The sequence below is a fragment of the Sinohyriopsis cumingii genome, chromosome 2, assembly GCF_028554795.1.
Source record: "Sinohyriopsis cumingii isolate HCF-2022 chromosome 2, ASM2855479v2, whole genome shotgun sequence".
Lineage (NCBI taxonomy): Eukaryota > Metazoa > Mollusca > Bivalvia > Unionida > Unionidae > Sinohyriopsis > Sinohyriopsis cumingii.
Genome location: NC_142962.1, coordinates 35815216 through 35831883, shown reverse-complemented (window position 1 = coordinate 35831883; position 16668 = coordinate 35815216). Strand labels below are relative to the sequence as shown.

The 16668-nt window shown below is 36.4% G+C and overlaps 1 protein-coding gene across 5 annotated transcripts in view; it reads right to left on the bottom strand.

Moving 5' to 3' along the window:
- LOC149804628 (E3 ubiquitin-protein ligase HECTD1-like) overlaps nucleotides 1-16668 on the bottom strand; it is a 212023-nt gene that overhangs the window by 168969 nt on the left and 26386 nt on the right. For 4 of the 5 annotated variants that reach the window (XM_089942598.1, XM_089942612.1, XM_089942623.1 and 1 more), the window contains exon 1: nucleotides 15589-15745. The exons of the other annotated variant lie outside the window; for it this stretch is intronic. The gene's annotated coding sequence lies outside the window, so the exon portion shown is untranslated. Of the gene's footprint in view, nucleotides 1-15588; nucleotides 15746-16668 lie in introns of those variants that run through there. 5 annotated transcript variants of the gene reach the window in all.

The window sequence follows — 16668 nt, the reverse complement described above, 5'->3', positions numbered from 1 at the left end:
AAAACGTTAGCTATCTTTAACACAGCCTTCACCACTAGCCCAAAATAGAAAACTATTTACAGATACAGAGATGATGTCTGTGCAACAGGAGGATAACAATGGTTAACTTACTGCTATTATAAGAACGGACTTTGCTTTGTCATTTGAAAAAGTCTTGAGAAATGAAGTCAGGGAAAGTTAGTGTGTGTGTGGTGTGTGTGTGAGATTTGGATTTTTAAAGTAGCTCCAACAATTTTTTTGTTAATTTTGCTATGATATCTGCAGTGTGATAGTTTATAGTGGTGTCCAGCACTGGAGTATCATGTCCTACCCAGTCACATTATCCTGACACTAGGCTGGCCAGTCCTAATACTAATCTCTTAATGCTGAGTGCCATGCACGGCAGCTGCAAGTACAATTTTTATAAGTCTTTGGTATGACTCTGCTGAGGTTTGAACTGGCAAACTTCTGCATCCAAGGTGGATGGTCTAACCACTTAGCGGTCGTTAGGGAAATTTTGTATGTCAGTAAATTAATTTACATTCTTGCTTATGTAAGTATGCATGCTACTACAGTGGAACCCCGCTATAACGGCCCCGCCATAACGCGAATTCGGATATAACGCGGTCGTAGCATGGCTCCCGAAATTTCGTATATTCATTCACACATGGAGAAAAAAAATTTGGAGAAAAGTAAAAAAAAAAACGAAACAAGAAATTAACTTCATTTTGGGCATGAGATTAGTTGTGACTTTTAAAATAATATGATCGTGGCATGGTTCCTGAAATTTGAAATTCATTTACGTGTATTTTTATCGGGCCGTGAAAATATTTGTTTAACGTACGAGAAATAGTGTGTAAAACGTTTATTATAATTTGGTGGAAGAATTCGCGTATGACTTTTAATAATAAACGATCGGAACTTAACAATTTATCCAGGTTCTTTAAGTGATTTTGGAGAAGTGATCGTGTATGAATTCTAAGATAATACGATATATATAACGTACAAGAAATAGTGTGTACAACGCTTGGCTTCTGAAATTTATCAATTTGAACAGGTTGTGGTGAAGCTCCGTATTCTACTCTAGAAGAGAAAACTGGTTTCATTAGGTTTTTGAATTGTTAAGCCGAAGTAAACATTATCGGAAGTGTTACTTATTACGGATCCATGAGTAAAGCCAGTAAATCGTCTTTGTGATTGTCTTCCATGAATTCTGTATACAGTCGTTGCTCAAACAATAGCCGACATGGGCTTCTTATTTAACTGCAATCACAGCCAAGCAGCAGACAAAGCTGTGGTTGATACAAGAGTCGCACAATTTAATAAACATCAAAGGACGAAAGCCACCAACATCTATGCTGTGCTTGGCGGTGTGATCAAACAACAAACAGTTGAAAGTAAATAATATCCACTTTATTATCTGTAAATTAAAAGGGTATGAAATTGTACATCCGTTAGCTTAATTTTGTTTTATATAAAAAGTGATTCGTAACCATTGCAGGCCTTCATTATTTAGTTATCGAGCTTTATCTGTGTACATTGTTTGCTTATATAAAAAAATATTTTACTGTTATGGAAAAGCAAGTTCAAAAACGCAAGTCGTTTTCTGCTAAAGAGAAACTGTATGCCCTAGATCAACTAAAGAAGGGCAAACAACAAACTCAGCTTGCCAGAGATCTAGGAATCAGCGAGTCCACTTTGCGAGGGTGGAAAACAGATGAAGGAAAGCTCCGTAGTCTACCCAACATTCTTGAAGAGGAAACTGGTTTACAGCGTAAAAGGGTTAAGTTAGCTAATGACAATGTCCTAGATTCAGCTTTGTACCAATGGTTTGTACAAGCTCGCTCAGAAGGTGTTCCAATTTCTGGCCCAATTCTGAAAGCCCAAGCAGAGAAATTTGATCGCCGTATCAATGGAGATGATTCCAAATTTAAGGCGAGTAATGGCTGGCTAGACAGATTCAAGAAAAGGCAAGCTATCAGCCAAGTTCTTGTGTCTGGGGAAATCCGCTCCGCTGACAAAGAGGCTGCCAATTCCTACCCGATTGGGCTTAAAAAGTTGCTGGAGGACGGTTGCTACACAGCCGACCAAGTTTACAACTGTGATGAGACTGGTTTATGTTATAAAATGTTACCCGATCGCACCCTTGCAACCAAGACTGACAGTCACAAACGAGAAGGTTTCAAGAAGAGGAAGGACAGAGTGACTCTCTTATTTTGTGTTAACAAGTCTGGCAGCCACAAAGTCAGACCTCTGATGATTGGAAAATCAAAAGCTCCCAGATGTTTTCATCATGTAAATATGAAGGCACTTCCATTTCAGTACACTAACAGCAAGAATGCTTGGATGAATAGCTCCATATTTGACGACTGGTTTCACAAAACATTCGTTCCAGATGTTCGGGCTCATTTACGAAAACTCAAGCTGGAGGAAAAAGCTCTCCTCCTGCTGGATAATTGCCCTGCCCACCCCCCAGCGGAAAATCTTGTCAGCAGTGATGGCAAGATCAAAGTTTCGCACCTCCCGAAAAACACTACGTCAGAAATCCAGCCACTTGACCAAGACATAATTTCCGTATTTAAACAAAATTATCGCCGTGAACTGATAAAGGGAATGGTAGCAGATAATAACGCATCCGTCGACACATCATTGGCATTACTCAACTTAAAAGAAGTATGTCACCTTGGAGGTAAAGCCTGGGATACTATCACTGCACGCTGCATTGAACGATGCTGGATAAAGGGTCTTGGGCCAGCTTTTACGCCCTCGACACAAAATGATAGTGACGATGAGCTTGAATTTACAGGATTCACTGAAGACGACGTACGTTTAGCAGAAGAAGCACTCAAAAAATACGAGCACAGTCATCATGATATCCTTAACTGGTATTCAGTAGATGACATCTGCCCTATATACGAACACATATCAGATGACGAAATTGTTACAAATGTCAGCAGGAAGAATGAAGCTGCACAATCAGAACCTGAAACCAGTGACGATAATGATAACGATGACGATGGCACCCCAACTCCCCCACCAAAAGTGTCTGAAGCAGTAGTACATTTAGAAGCAAGTTTAAGGTGGCTGGAAACACAAGATGTTGACAGCGTCAAAGTCCTTCAATTAAGAAACATTCTTGACTTTGCTAGAACCCAACAGTTCGCGGCAAAGAAGCAAACGTCAATGGATATATTTTTCAAGAAATGATGAAATTTAAATTTCGAACCACACTGACTTTGCACTTTGCGCAACGATTAATTTAGCAGTTTTCACATGTTTCTTATGATGTTCACAAAATCTGAAATAAAAGTTATTTGCACGCTGAAATCATGCGTTGATTGTTAATTATTCTTGCAGTTGTCGCATATGATAAAATTTTAGCGGTATGAAATTTGTACAGACACCGTATGTAGACCCGGGAATAGCTGCATGCAATGACCATACGATATCAGACGGCAAGTAAATGGTTTCAATATTTTGTTCATCCTATATTTTACACGACGAATTCAGACTATTACAAAATTATTGAATATTTTAAATCTGTACGATTTTCAATGAAATTACATCCATTATGGATGAACTGCATGCCACGACAGCACGGTAGCATACGGTGTTGATACACTTTTCATGATATAGCGATAGTCTGGTATTATCGGTCAATCTGTATTATCGTTCAAACAAATAAAAATTAGTAAATGTTTTTAATGCACAGTAATAACCTATAAATATATTAGCCATCGATTATTTTGAATATATCTTAATTAATGCATTCCAGTTAATATTCATCTGATGATAAGCCGACTTTTGATCATTGTACATGTATACACGTATATGTTCTCGGAAGAAAGTTAAATATTGTAAAACCCCGCATTAACGCGACCCCGCTTTTAACGCGATCCGATTTTATGGACCCCGATCTTCGCGTTATAGCGGGGTTCCACTGTATATCAGAACAAGAAATAGTGTAAATAGGGTACCATGAAAATAAAAAGTTAAGCCCTTTGCAGAAATAAATGTTATATTTTTTGTTCTTTTTTCAATGAATTAAAATGCAAGCATCTCACCAAATTTTGACAACAGAAATAAATTTTGGGACAAGTGAATTTTTTTAAACCACTTGTCCTGGTCAAGTGGATGGAAAAGTTAATCTGATCAACCACAACAGGGATTTAAAGACTGTATAAAAGTCAGTCTGCCCTTTGGAGATTCGAACATGCCTCCCCTCCATTAAAAAACATAAATAAGACATGTTTTAAGAAAACCTCAGTATATTTCTTTTCCTAGAACTTAAGTTTTCTTTTTATCTTTGTACCTTAAACCATTTACTAATTATTACATTATCAACAACTGTCTTCTAAGCAATAATATCACTTCTTGACTGGTTCCATATGATAGATTCATGAAACAAGTCACCATTTTCCTGAAAATCACTTCAATAATGACATGAACATGCCGGTGATAAAGCACAGCTGTCAATACAACATCTTCACAATACAAACTGTCAAACTCTTAAATAATCAGTGTTGATTTTCTTAGGCTAACAAATAAAGCCGCAGATAAATGTTCTTTATCTTAACTCACATTTTAAAAAAAAAAATATTTTAATATTTAACACCACATTATTCCTACTGAATAAATTTTAGTAAGAACTGACATGACATGTCATTATATTCCATGTACTTCATTCTTGTACATGTATTCCATAAACAGTATAGCATTTTTAATAATTTGTTCCTGCTGGATAGTTTTCATTCTTGTCACATACTTGTTAGATTTCAAATTGAAATAACTTTCATATTTCATAGAAAATGCTACAAAAGTAATTCTTTTAGCAAAACATGAAGAGAGTTGTCACATGGAATCAAAACAAGTAAAAACATTCTCTTAATGACATATGAAAAAGCTGTTATAACTCTATGGTCTTAAAGTGTGTGCATGTGTCTGTGCACACGTATGTGAATGTGATTTGGCATTTTAAAGTAGCTTTAACTATTTTCCAGTCATATCACTACGATGTCTGCAATGCAGCAGTTTACAGTGATGTCTAGCACTGGGGTATCATGCTGCAGAAAAGCAGCATCATGTCCCACCCAGTCACATTATCCTGACACCAGGCTAACCAGTCCTAAAATACTAACTTCTTAATGCTGAATGCCAAGCAAGGCAACTGCTAGTACCATTTTTGTAACATTTTGGTATGACTCGGCCATGGTTCAAACCCACAACCTCCTGCATCTAAGTCGGATGCTCTAACCACTTAGGCCACCAGAGCAGTCATGTGGTCTTAAAGTTTGTGTGTGTGTGTGTGTGTGTGTGATTTGGATTTTTAATGTAGCTTTAACAATTTTTCAGTCATATCGCTAACATATCTGCAGTGTGGCAGTTTATAGTGATGTCCAGCACTGGGGCATCATGCCACAGACATGTAGCAGGATGTCCCACCCAGTCACATTATCCTGACACCAGGCCGACCAGTCCTAACACTAACCTCTGAATGCTGAGCGCCAAGCGAGGAAGCTGTTAGTACCATTTTTGTATGTCTATGGTATGACTCAACCACGGACCAAACCCAGGACCTTCTGCATCCGAGGTGGACACTCTAAACATTAGGCCACCGGAGCAGTCGTGGTCTTAAAGAAGACCACTGGTCCTGCTGTGTCACAACAATATTTTAGTCATAAAGTCACTAAGCATGTTGTAATTCCAATGAAAACTTCAAATAAATATCAAATTATAACTGATCACAATTAAAATTTATTCCACAAAGACTGATGTTACTATAGGAATAAATAATTATCTTCATCACATCCTTATATAAAAATGAAAGAAACAATAACATGAACAGGATATGGGTCATTTTCCCAAATTTGTAAACAAGTTCTTTCTAGGACATTCCAAAGTGTAAAGGACATGTAAACATGTTTTTAAATATTATCTTAAAGTATAATTCTATACTCATGGACAAAAGTAAGTTATGTACATGTAATATGTTGTTTACAAATGACCCTTACAATCTACAATCATGGATAAAAGTTAAAAACACAAGAAAGATATACATAACATGGCCAAATTCCAACATGAAGACCACTGTATATTGTCGAATTTTGAATTGTACTGAACCTTAAAGTTGAATGCATTGAGCATTAAAATTTTATCACATTTAAGCCAGAAAACACTGTGAAGGGTCACTTTGACCTTTCTTCTTTTCTCCCCCCATGTCAGTGTTAAAACTTGAAAGGCTAGACTTTATAAGTGAGATTTGACCAGGGTATTGCAACACTGTCCTGAGAAAGTAATCATCTGAGTTACCAACCATAACTGCTTGATAGGAACCCATGTCAAATTATCATTTTCAAAGGTAAATTGATATGCACCGTATGCTGTCTAAGATCTGACAAAAGAAATGATTATCTTAAGAAAAAATTTAGGAACCACTGCTTATGATTGGGCATACACTTTGAAAATAATGTGAATTTAAAGAGATGACCATAGTCTTAAAATTCCTGACAGAGGAGTAATTCGGCCCCGAGGAAGCCTAAAAAGAACAGTGCTTTCCTCATTAAACAAGGAAAGGGGAACAGGTGGCTGTCTTGTAAGAAAAGACAGGGTTTAGTGCTATGATGCACAATTTCTGAATGAGAACAGCATTAAGGTATGCAATTTTAATTTTCCATGTAATTTTTTTTCATTGTTTGTTTTATGCAAATGTGTTTAATATGACTAGGATTCATATTACCGATATGTATTGTTTATTCAATTTCATGGAAATCTGTTGATGCATGAGTTGTTATGCAATTTATCTCTTTAATTTTACAGTTACTAGTTCATTGATAGTACTGATGATTGTATGCTATCCAACTTTTCATATGTGTAGGATTTCATATGAAATAATTTTCTTTGTCTTTTAGAGCAGAAATGATTATCATGAGTTAATGATAATCACATATTTATATCTGATTTTGTAATGTTTGAATAATCTTGTAAGTTAGGGATTGCTGTGAACTAGAATTTTGAGAATTTTATGCAACAGTAATTGAGCATGTGGTAGCATAGGAAAAGAGATACAGAAATGTTAGATATACCGCTAACACATACATTATGGCCTCTCACTGTGAAGCTAAAGTGATGTTCTATCAGATGAATTTATGCAGCGTGGATCGCTACCCAGTAGTAAGCACCTGAGTAACGTACGTGAGGGAATTTTATGTATGTGTGGAAAGTGGTACGTAGAGATTTATGGGTAATTTTGTCCTTTCAGGAACAGCTTTCTGGGGACAGACAGGACAGTCCGAATGGATGACGAGTTCATAATAAATGACTAGGAAGTCCAGGAAGGGGTGAAGTGTAGAGAATAGAAAGGCTCACGGAATAGGAAGAGGTTGATACAATGTCAAGAGAGAAAGGTGATGCAATCAGTCGTGGACATTGCGCTCTTTTCACCACCTGTTATGATGAAATAAATCCAAATTAGATACTGCTATCAAATTCTGCTGACATTATTTAGATTGAATTGGAATTGCCGCTATTAATTTGTTTTGATTAAATTTGTTATTTTTCTTGTATAAGGGGACTCGTATTGCATTATTTCTTCCCAACAGTCTTGCTCAGTTCTCTGCTGAAATTCTATTTTTCCACTCCCACCGAGCTATAATATCGAGAGAGGTCATCCTCTAGATAACGCCAGCCAAATCCAATTAAGCACCCCTCTTACATAGGTAAGTTACAACCACTTTAACCAGACCCTGGTGTAGTAACAAAAAAAAGTTCAGAATGACCCATCTTACATTAACTCTATTAGAGAGATGATGTAATAAGACAGTGGGTACTTCCAATCACCCAATGGGAAGAAAAAATCTAGCCATGGCTGTAACCTAAGGCACAAAAATTTAATTGCCCAAAATTGGAATATTCACCCAATAAAATAACAAAACAAAGACACAACAAAATTTTGTCAAATTAAAAATTTCCAGTTTACGATTATTCATTTGGAGAATCCTCTAATGTGTTTTATATCCTTTAGTCAAAGAGCTTAAATTGCATAGTTACATCCGCAATCAATTAGCAACAATTTTTATATAATGATTTTAATGTTCAATATAGTATGTTAGAACAGTTTTTCACCATTTCCTTTATCATTTGATCACATAATCAACTGAATATTTTCAATGATATTGCTACAATTGGTGTGGTTATATTTAAGGCTGCAACAGACACCTAAATGTTTAAACATGTACAGTGTACAAAAACAAAAAGGATGTCACTTAAATGAAATAATTAAATATTCAACTTTCCTCCTATCTTCCTATTAGGTTTACTGAATAGCTGAGAGCTATAATAATGTGCAAGCCACAACTTGCTCATCTTGCAATTGTCTCACTAGCTGTCTATCCTTAACTTCCTTGTTGAATCTATATGGCCATTTCAGTAAAACATCTCAAGGATTGTAGTGATCTTGTTTCATACTGTTACACAGACCTGCCAACCCTGACGAATCAGTCTCAGTAAGGCAGCTGAGTTTTCAGTAAGGTGTAACAAAATATCAATAACTGCAATTGCAAAGCTGGAAAACATAATTAAAAGTTTGACGCATCAACAATAAACATTATGTTCAACTGAAAAGTTTGAAAGTATGCATAGACTTTATTTACCACTAGTACAGTTGCACAAACTTTAGTTCCAAACCCTATGCAACTCAATGGCTTGCTGAGATTTCTCAACTTGACATAATTCTTGGAAATTCTTTTCCACTTCACATTACAATGACAATCATATCTCCCGATACAAGACATACTCGAACTGGCACGTGATATCCAATAAATGTAATTGTGTCCTTTCCAGATTTTATTCACAAGAATCTGAATACTTAACACTTTTCTATAAGTTTATTTTCCCTTTCATCTTATAAATGCATCGCTTTCTGGACGCCATTTATAAAAAGTATATAATCAACAGTTTGATCATGCTGACGCTTCGTATGAACAAACAGGTGCAGTTTAAAGCATCTGGGGTGCTGCTGTAAAGTTAGTCTGGTTCCCAGACTAATTTCACTAATTCTAAGATAATGCCCCGATAATAAAAAAAAAAGACGGATGAAACAATTATCCGGATTTTTTGGTAATGATCATTTTTTTGTAGTTTTTGCTTGTATACCGTAAGTCCATATTTGAAGGGTAATTTTCATAAGAATTCCGGCAAAATTAGATATATGCATATAAAGGCAAAGTCAATAATGGAATCCAACATACTACCTGAATGTGTCCAGGATGCCTTATTAGGATCTATAATGACTAAAACACATGTACCAGCATACAAACTTGGGGGCCCCCAAGTGGTCTAAAGCGCTCTCTGTTACAAATCACTGCCATCTCACCTCTGTCTGCCTGGGTTCGAGTCTCCGATTCGGCCAATGTGGGTATGTGAGAAAGCTTGCCAGTAACTACTTGTGGGTCGATGGTTCTTTCCGGGGTTTTCCCTGAGTTCTTCCTCCACCGTTAATACTGGCTGCGATGTATAGCCTATCGTGTGCTGAAAAATGGCATTAAACCCTACAACAACAACAAACTTGAAAAAGTTTTTCTTTAACTTAAGATAAAATGTCACTAATCTAAGGGTTTCTTAACATGTTGTTTAAATGCAAACAGCTTAATTTAACCCTTAAAGTGCTATATTGTTTTGCAGAACAAGATCCCTCAGTACTGAATTGTTTGAGAAAAAAGGAAAGAAAACTGCACAGTTTTTAAACTGCACATATTTTAATAAATATACACAAATCATATATGAAAAATGATGGTGGATGTCTAAATTGTAAGATTAGCATCAAGGCACATGTGTAAAGTTTAATATATTTTTTACATGTACAGGTGCAAATACAGGTAAAATGACAAGTTACCATTGTATTTCATCAGTATTTTTGTGAGTTTTTTTTAATGGAAAGGTTCAAATTTATCTGAGAAATATTATATTCTTTAGTAGTTCAACCATGTACATGTACGTTGTGTCTGTTCCAATGTTATATCTAAATTGTGAAAATCATGAATGTCAGAGGGAAGTTTAGACCCACCCACTCCAAGTCAGTGTGTGTATGTGTGTGTATGTGTGATCTGGATTTTTGAACGTAGCTTTAATAATTTTTCAGTCATACCGCTATGATGTCTGCAGTGTGACAGTTTATAGTGATGCCTAGCATGATGTCCCACCCAGTCACATTATACTAACAAGTCGACCAGTCCTAACACTAACCTCTTAATGCTGAGTGCAGCTGTTAGTACCAGTTTTACAAGTCTCTGGTATGACTCAGCCAGGAATCGAACCCACAACCTCCCACATCCAAGGCAGATGCTCTAACCACTAGGCCACCGGAGTGGTCACCCTGAGTCAGTAATAAATGTCTCACATCTGAAAGATGTTTGCTTCCTTCTGAATCCCTCATGGTCCTTTCTTCTCTTATTATTAAAAAAGTCTTAAATAGTCTATAGGTTTAGTATTTGCCATCTCAGCATTTAATTCTGAAATACCAGCAAATGAGGGTTAACGGGTTTGCCATCTTTCTATGTACAGCCAGCATGTACATCAGGCTCCAGTTCACATCAATTCCTGGCTCAAAATCACTCATGGGTATTTCCATCAACACTATAAAGCTCCAATAATTCATCTTCCTCAAATCCTTCAAAATCATTGTCATCATCACTATCTGCTGATAGTATTTGTTGAAAGAAATCACGATTGTATTCTGCGCCAGCCATTTTAATTTTTCCAGGTATTACATCCTCAAGAGTGAGTATTTGTAAAGATTCTTTGCTAAATGCAAAGTAAAGTACAACAGAATGCTTGCTCCAGGCCCCAATGTAGCAATCAAAAATAGTTTTACAAGCAGCCATGGCAAGTTGAAGTAAAGTTGAAGCTTTATCAAGATTGCTGCAAGAGTGACAGGTTTGTGGCTGTCATTCTAGGAACAAATATGTCGTGAATTATGTGTCCTTTTGACACTTTTACAAACAGTATGTGACTTTCGTTTAATATTGTCACATTTTTGTACAACATTGAAAGGAGGTAATTGTTGATATCACGTGACTACTGGACCGCTGCTATAATGGATATGTATGTTGCAAGATTTGTATAGTCATGTGACTAGCAATATAAACGACAAGGAACAGGTCAAATTTCATAAATGCTGTAGTTCTATCTCATCTGTCAATGGATTAAAGACATGACTCGATGTAACATCATTTAAGTATGCTATGCTCGCCTGGATACCCAATGATGAGTGCTTAGTGGCAGCAAATTTCAACTTTTCATTTGACAATTGACCCTGACCCTACACCCCAACATAAATGTCCAAATATTACAAATGGGGTCAGAGTAGTCCAACAATGTAAGACATTGACCTTGGTATTTATGTTTCAGGGGTCAAGGTCTTACTTCCCAAATAATGGCTCTGTGTAGCTTGATCCAATGTCAATTGACATTGGAATGAGAAATCAAATTTTCAAGATTATCTCACACACCTGGCAGCTTTTCTATAAGTCATAATGTTTTAATCTGACTTACTTACCTTTTCTATTCATTCAAATTTTCACATAAGCAAATGGACATGTTTTCAAGTTCTGTTGGCCTACATTTCAATAGCTTGTAACGTGATGGGGGCCAGGAATACCAAAATCAGTTCAAAAGATTATAAGAACCTTGAACAAAATGAAGCTATCAAAACACTTTCTTCAATATTAATACATGTATATCTGAATTCATTTCATTAAACAAATATACTTCAACCTAATCCGATTTTGGCATTCCCGAAACTTGAAAATAGGTGCATCTGCTAATGTGAGAATCTGAATTTATTAGAAAAAAAGACAGCAGAGTAAGCAAAGTCTGACTGAATTATGCCTTGAACTTAAAGAAAACCTTCACTATGGGCTGCCAAATGTGTGAGATATTCCTGAAAATCTGACTTCTCATTATGATATTAGCTGACATCAGAACATGCTACACAGCGCCACTATTTAGACAGTAAGACCTCATTTCTCAAAAAATATAACTATCAGGGTTGATGTCTTACACTGTAGGACTAGGGTCAGATGAAACTCGGACTACATTCGCCGGTAGGTGTCCTATTGCGTTCTCCCTCCAAACCCCACCCACCAACAGATTGTACCCTATTTCCGTCCTAAGAAAACAAAAAGCCTCAAGGCTATATTCATAAATGAACAATGTCATTTCATTCATTAATACAATGCTGTCTGGCATTTCTGCACACCTAAGGCATCTGTCACCAATACTGAAGCAAAACACATACCAAATACAACCAATCGAAAAAATAAAATACTACAATGCTTAACATTTGAAAAGAGGCAAAAACACCAGATTATTCTGTTCAAAATAATATTAATTTTGGACATATGGGATATCACCCCTGTGTTTTCATGACTCTGGATATGTCGGCCTATTCTGCACACAGCTTTGAAAAGATGTAATATTTATCCATAGGGCTACAGAAATGAAATACATTACTTTGGACTGTTCAGTTCAGCAGTTGAGTAATTAGGTCAGGTTTATAGCTAGTTTGACATTATTCAACATAACAATGCAAGCAATATTAAGCCAACTAAACGGATCAGCAAAGATCAACATTTTACAAAATATTTTTGGGAAGAGAAACAACAACGAATAGGATTATGTTTCCAATGTCTTTTTGATGGGGAAAAATTATTAAAGACTTTACAAACAGACTATAAGCCAAGTAATTTCTTGAGAATACCAATCTAGTGGCAAGTTGACACATTGGGTAGCAGATGATTTTGTATGTGTGGGACAAGTTCTTGAAAATTTTGAACTTGGATTAAAATGCAGAATTCCTTTAAGTAATAATAATAATAATAATGAGGACTTTGTATAGTGCCTAATCTTTAGAAGCTCTAAGCGCTTTACAACATTTGACAACACCTATAAGGTAAGAAACATAATAATATTATTACAAAAACAAACAAAATGAAATTAGAAAAACATTAAAAAATAAAAAACATGCTGAAAATATTTCAGGTAGGAAACATCATTACGTCTTTAAGTTTGTTCTTGCTGTCAAAATAAGTGAGTTTTGAGAGCACTCTTGAATGGGATCACTGTGTCTTTGTGTCTAAGTTCAGTGGGCAATTCATTCCATGTTGCTAGGCACTGGTATGCAAAAGAACGCTGTCCATATGACTTTGTTTTCATAGTGGGAATAATGAGCATACGATTGTCAGAAGAGGGGCACAAGTATCTTGTTGGTGTGTACACGTGGGGGAGGTCAGATAGGTATCTTGGACTGGAGTTCATCAGTGAAACGTAGCATAGAGAACAAATTTTGTGTTTGATTCTGGATCGAATGGATAACGAGTGTAGAGTACAGAGCAGCGGGGAGGTGTGCTCTGATCGTGGTACTCTAAGTATGATCCGAGCAGCAGTGTTTTGAACTTTTTGAAGTTTCTGGAGTAGATATTGAGATGAACCAGACAGAATTGAGTTACAATAGTCCAGTCTTGAAAGTACTAATGAACACACAAGTATTTTAGTGGCATCAACTGAAAGATATTTGCGAACTGAGCTGATGTGTCTCAGCTCAAGATATGCAGCCTTGCATATGTTCAGGACATGCTGGTACAATGTGACAGTACTGTCCAGATAACACCTAGGTTTCGTACTGATTGTGTGAATTTAATGTTGGTGTTGCTGATATTTTTTGTTTGAGGTAAAGGATGTGAATGAGAAAGTCTTTGTGTTGTGATCAGAATGGCCTCAGTTTTATCATCATTCATCTGCAGCTTGTTACAAGTCATCCACAATTTCACATCAGAAATGCACCTCTCTACACCTTGGATGGTAGCATCAACTTCAGTTGGGTGGCTGGATTTGTATATTTGGGTGTCATCAGCGTACAAATGGTGAGACACTGGATGATGATCTATGACACTTGAGAGCGACTGAGTGTACAGAATGAACAGAACAGGTCCAAGAGCAGACCCCTGTGGAACACCACAACATAGATCAACTGGGCTGGAGTGTATTCCATTTGCAGATACAATTTGTGTCCAGTTGACCAAGTAGGACTTGAACCACAGTAAGGCTGTATCATGAATGCCAAATACATGCTGGAGACGGTGAAGTAATATATCATGGTCTATTGTGTCAAATGCTGCAGACAAATCAAGGAGGGTGAGGACTGTAATCTTTCTGCTATCCAACGCAGAGAGAATGTCATTAACTACTTTTAGAACAGTTGTTTCAGTACTGTGGCAAGGGCGATATGCAGATTGTACATTGCTAAAAAGACTATTTGAATTTAGATGAGATACAAGCTGGGATAGAACAACCTTTTCTAAGATTTTTGAAATGAATGGGAGATTAGAAACTGGGCAGTAGTTCTTTAAATTGTTATGGTCTAGTGTTGGTTTCTTCAGCAGAGGCTTTACGATGGCAGTTTTGAAAAATGATTGGAATTCCCCTGATAAGAGAGAGGTATTAATAACATCAGTTAGTGAAGGCAATACTGGATCTAAGCACTCAAGCAGCAGTGATGTTGGAATTGGACCAAGTTCACATGACTTTGGTGCACTCTTCATCAGGACTGTACATACGAAATCCATAGAGACAGGTTCAGATGCTGCTAATGGTTGCTGCTCAAATTCTGTATCCCAACTGTATGGTGACGACGAGTCAACTGAAATTGTGTCAAGCTTTTCTCTAATGGTTTGTACTTTGTCACAGAAGAAATTTGCAAACATGTCCGGAAGGTCGACTGGAGAGAAGGTAGTTGGAAGTGGTGTTGATTTGTTCCTTGACATTAGCGTATACATTTCCATCTAATCAGGGGTCTCAAACATGCGGCCCAGAGGACGCATGCGGCCAGCCAAGCCGAATCCTTTGGCCTGCAAAATGATTGGCATCACAAAGTGTCATGAGTGATAGCAAAGGTGGTGTGGCCCTTGGGCTATCAAAAATGGCTTGAGGCGTGGTTTGAGTTTGAGACCTGTTTTATAATGTGTATTTATATTTGTAAGATTCTAAATGATACATAGCAAACAGGATTTTCTGGGTTACTGGTTCAAGAAAGTCATTGAGTGGGTCTTCATGATGACATTTAGAAATCACATTTTCATTCGCATTTCGAGACAAATGTGAGATTTTTTTACAGTTTATCAATACCACTTATATTGAATAAAGTAAGAGGGTTCTTTCTTGATACATAATAACTCGTGATCCAATATTTACAGAAATGACGTATCATTGCTCAGAATTACCCGACGTGCAAAACTGGCAACATGGTGGTATATAATTTCGAGCCCTATTGTGGTCAGGGAGTCACATTCTACGCGTGATATGTCTTGTCTACTAATGAACATAATAAATGTTTACTTGCGCAAATTTGATTGATCTGAAACTCGAAACTATTGCGAAAAAATAGGTTGAATTCATACTAAATTAAGCTTCAAACAAGAACAATGTAATATGCCTCCGAAAAACATTCCACGATGATACTGAATCACTGAGTTGTTACTTCGTAGCCCGTCTGTTTTTTTTTTTTTTTCTTCAAGGTTAAAGTCTAATATCAAGAGCCTTATCTCTGTACATACTTACCAACATAGTTAGATAACTCAGTTGTTCAATCTAAATCAACGAATGTTGTTTCCTTATACGACACAAAACCAAGAAGTTAATTGCAAACAAATTTCCCCAAACTGCCTAAGGACAGAAAGTGCCTCGTTCTCAATCAAACAGGGGAAGTTACTCAATCAGAAACAGAGTTCACACCATCGTTAGATTACAATTTATAAAAAGCTGTTTCTTGATACGGAACCGATTGGAATTCCACTGCGCATTTCGGAGGGACGCCGTTGATGATGATGATGATGAATTGCATGATGTTGTTTTAAGTCTGTTTCAAAGTCAAACTTTATCAGAAAATTTCTTTAAAGATTTTCATCAATTGAATCGTAGCTGTAATTGCATTCCACTCACGATATAAATGGTTTATGACAATTCGGCCCAACATGGACCGAAAATAAAACAATTCGGCCCAACATGGACCGAAAATAAAACAATTCGGCCCAATTTGAAAGGCAATTCAGCCTAAATTAATACTACAAGTGTGACAGTAGTTTTAGACAGTAATTTTCACGCCAAAAAGTATATAGATATACTCCTCACTGTGTTTGTGTGTGTGTGTGTTTATTCAAATATGAGAGTTAACTTGTTAACTTATATATATATATATATATATATATATATATATATATATATATATATATATAATGAGTCAACTTTCATAAAATATATTTTGACAATTTTTGCATAATTTGTACTTAATTTGTTTGGAAACAGAGCCATGTAGAATTATGATCTGTTTGTCTTTTGGGACATAATGCGTGTAATATATGAAACGGGGGGGGGGGGGCACGTTTTCCTTTCAAGCATTTATTTTGTTTTCCAACGTGAGAACGAATATCAATATTTACTATAATTTGTCCCTACCGGTGACCGTGTGCACTTGTTTGAGAACAGTGTTTCATTTTCATGCTTAATTCGGTTGTAAAATAGGATTTGTTCTAGAAATATAAAAAAAAAAATTAAACAAGATAATGTGTTAATAATGATACTCTAAAAATATAAAGTGTTAAACTAAAACAGAGGGATGTCTACTTACAAAGGTAATGAGAG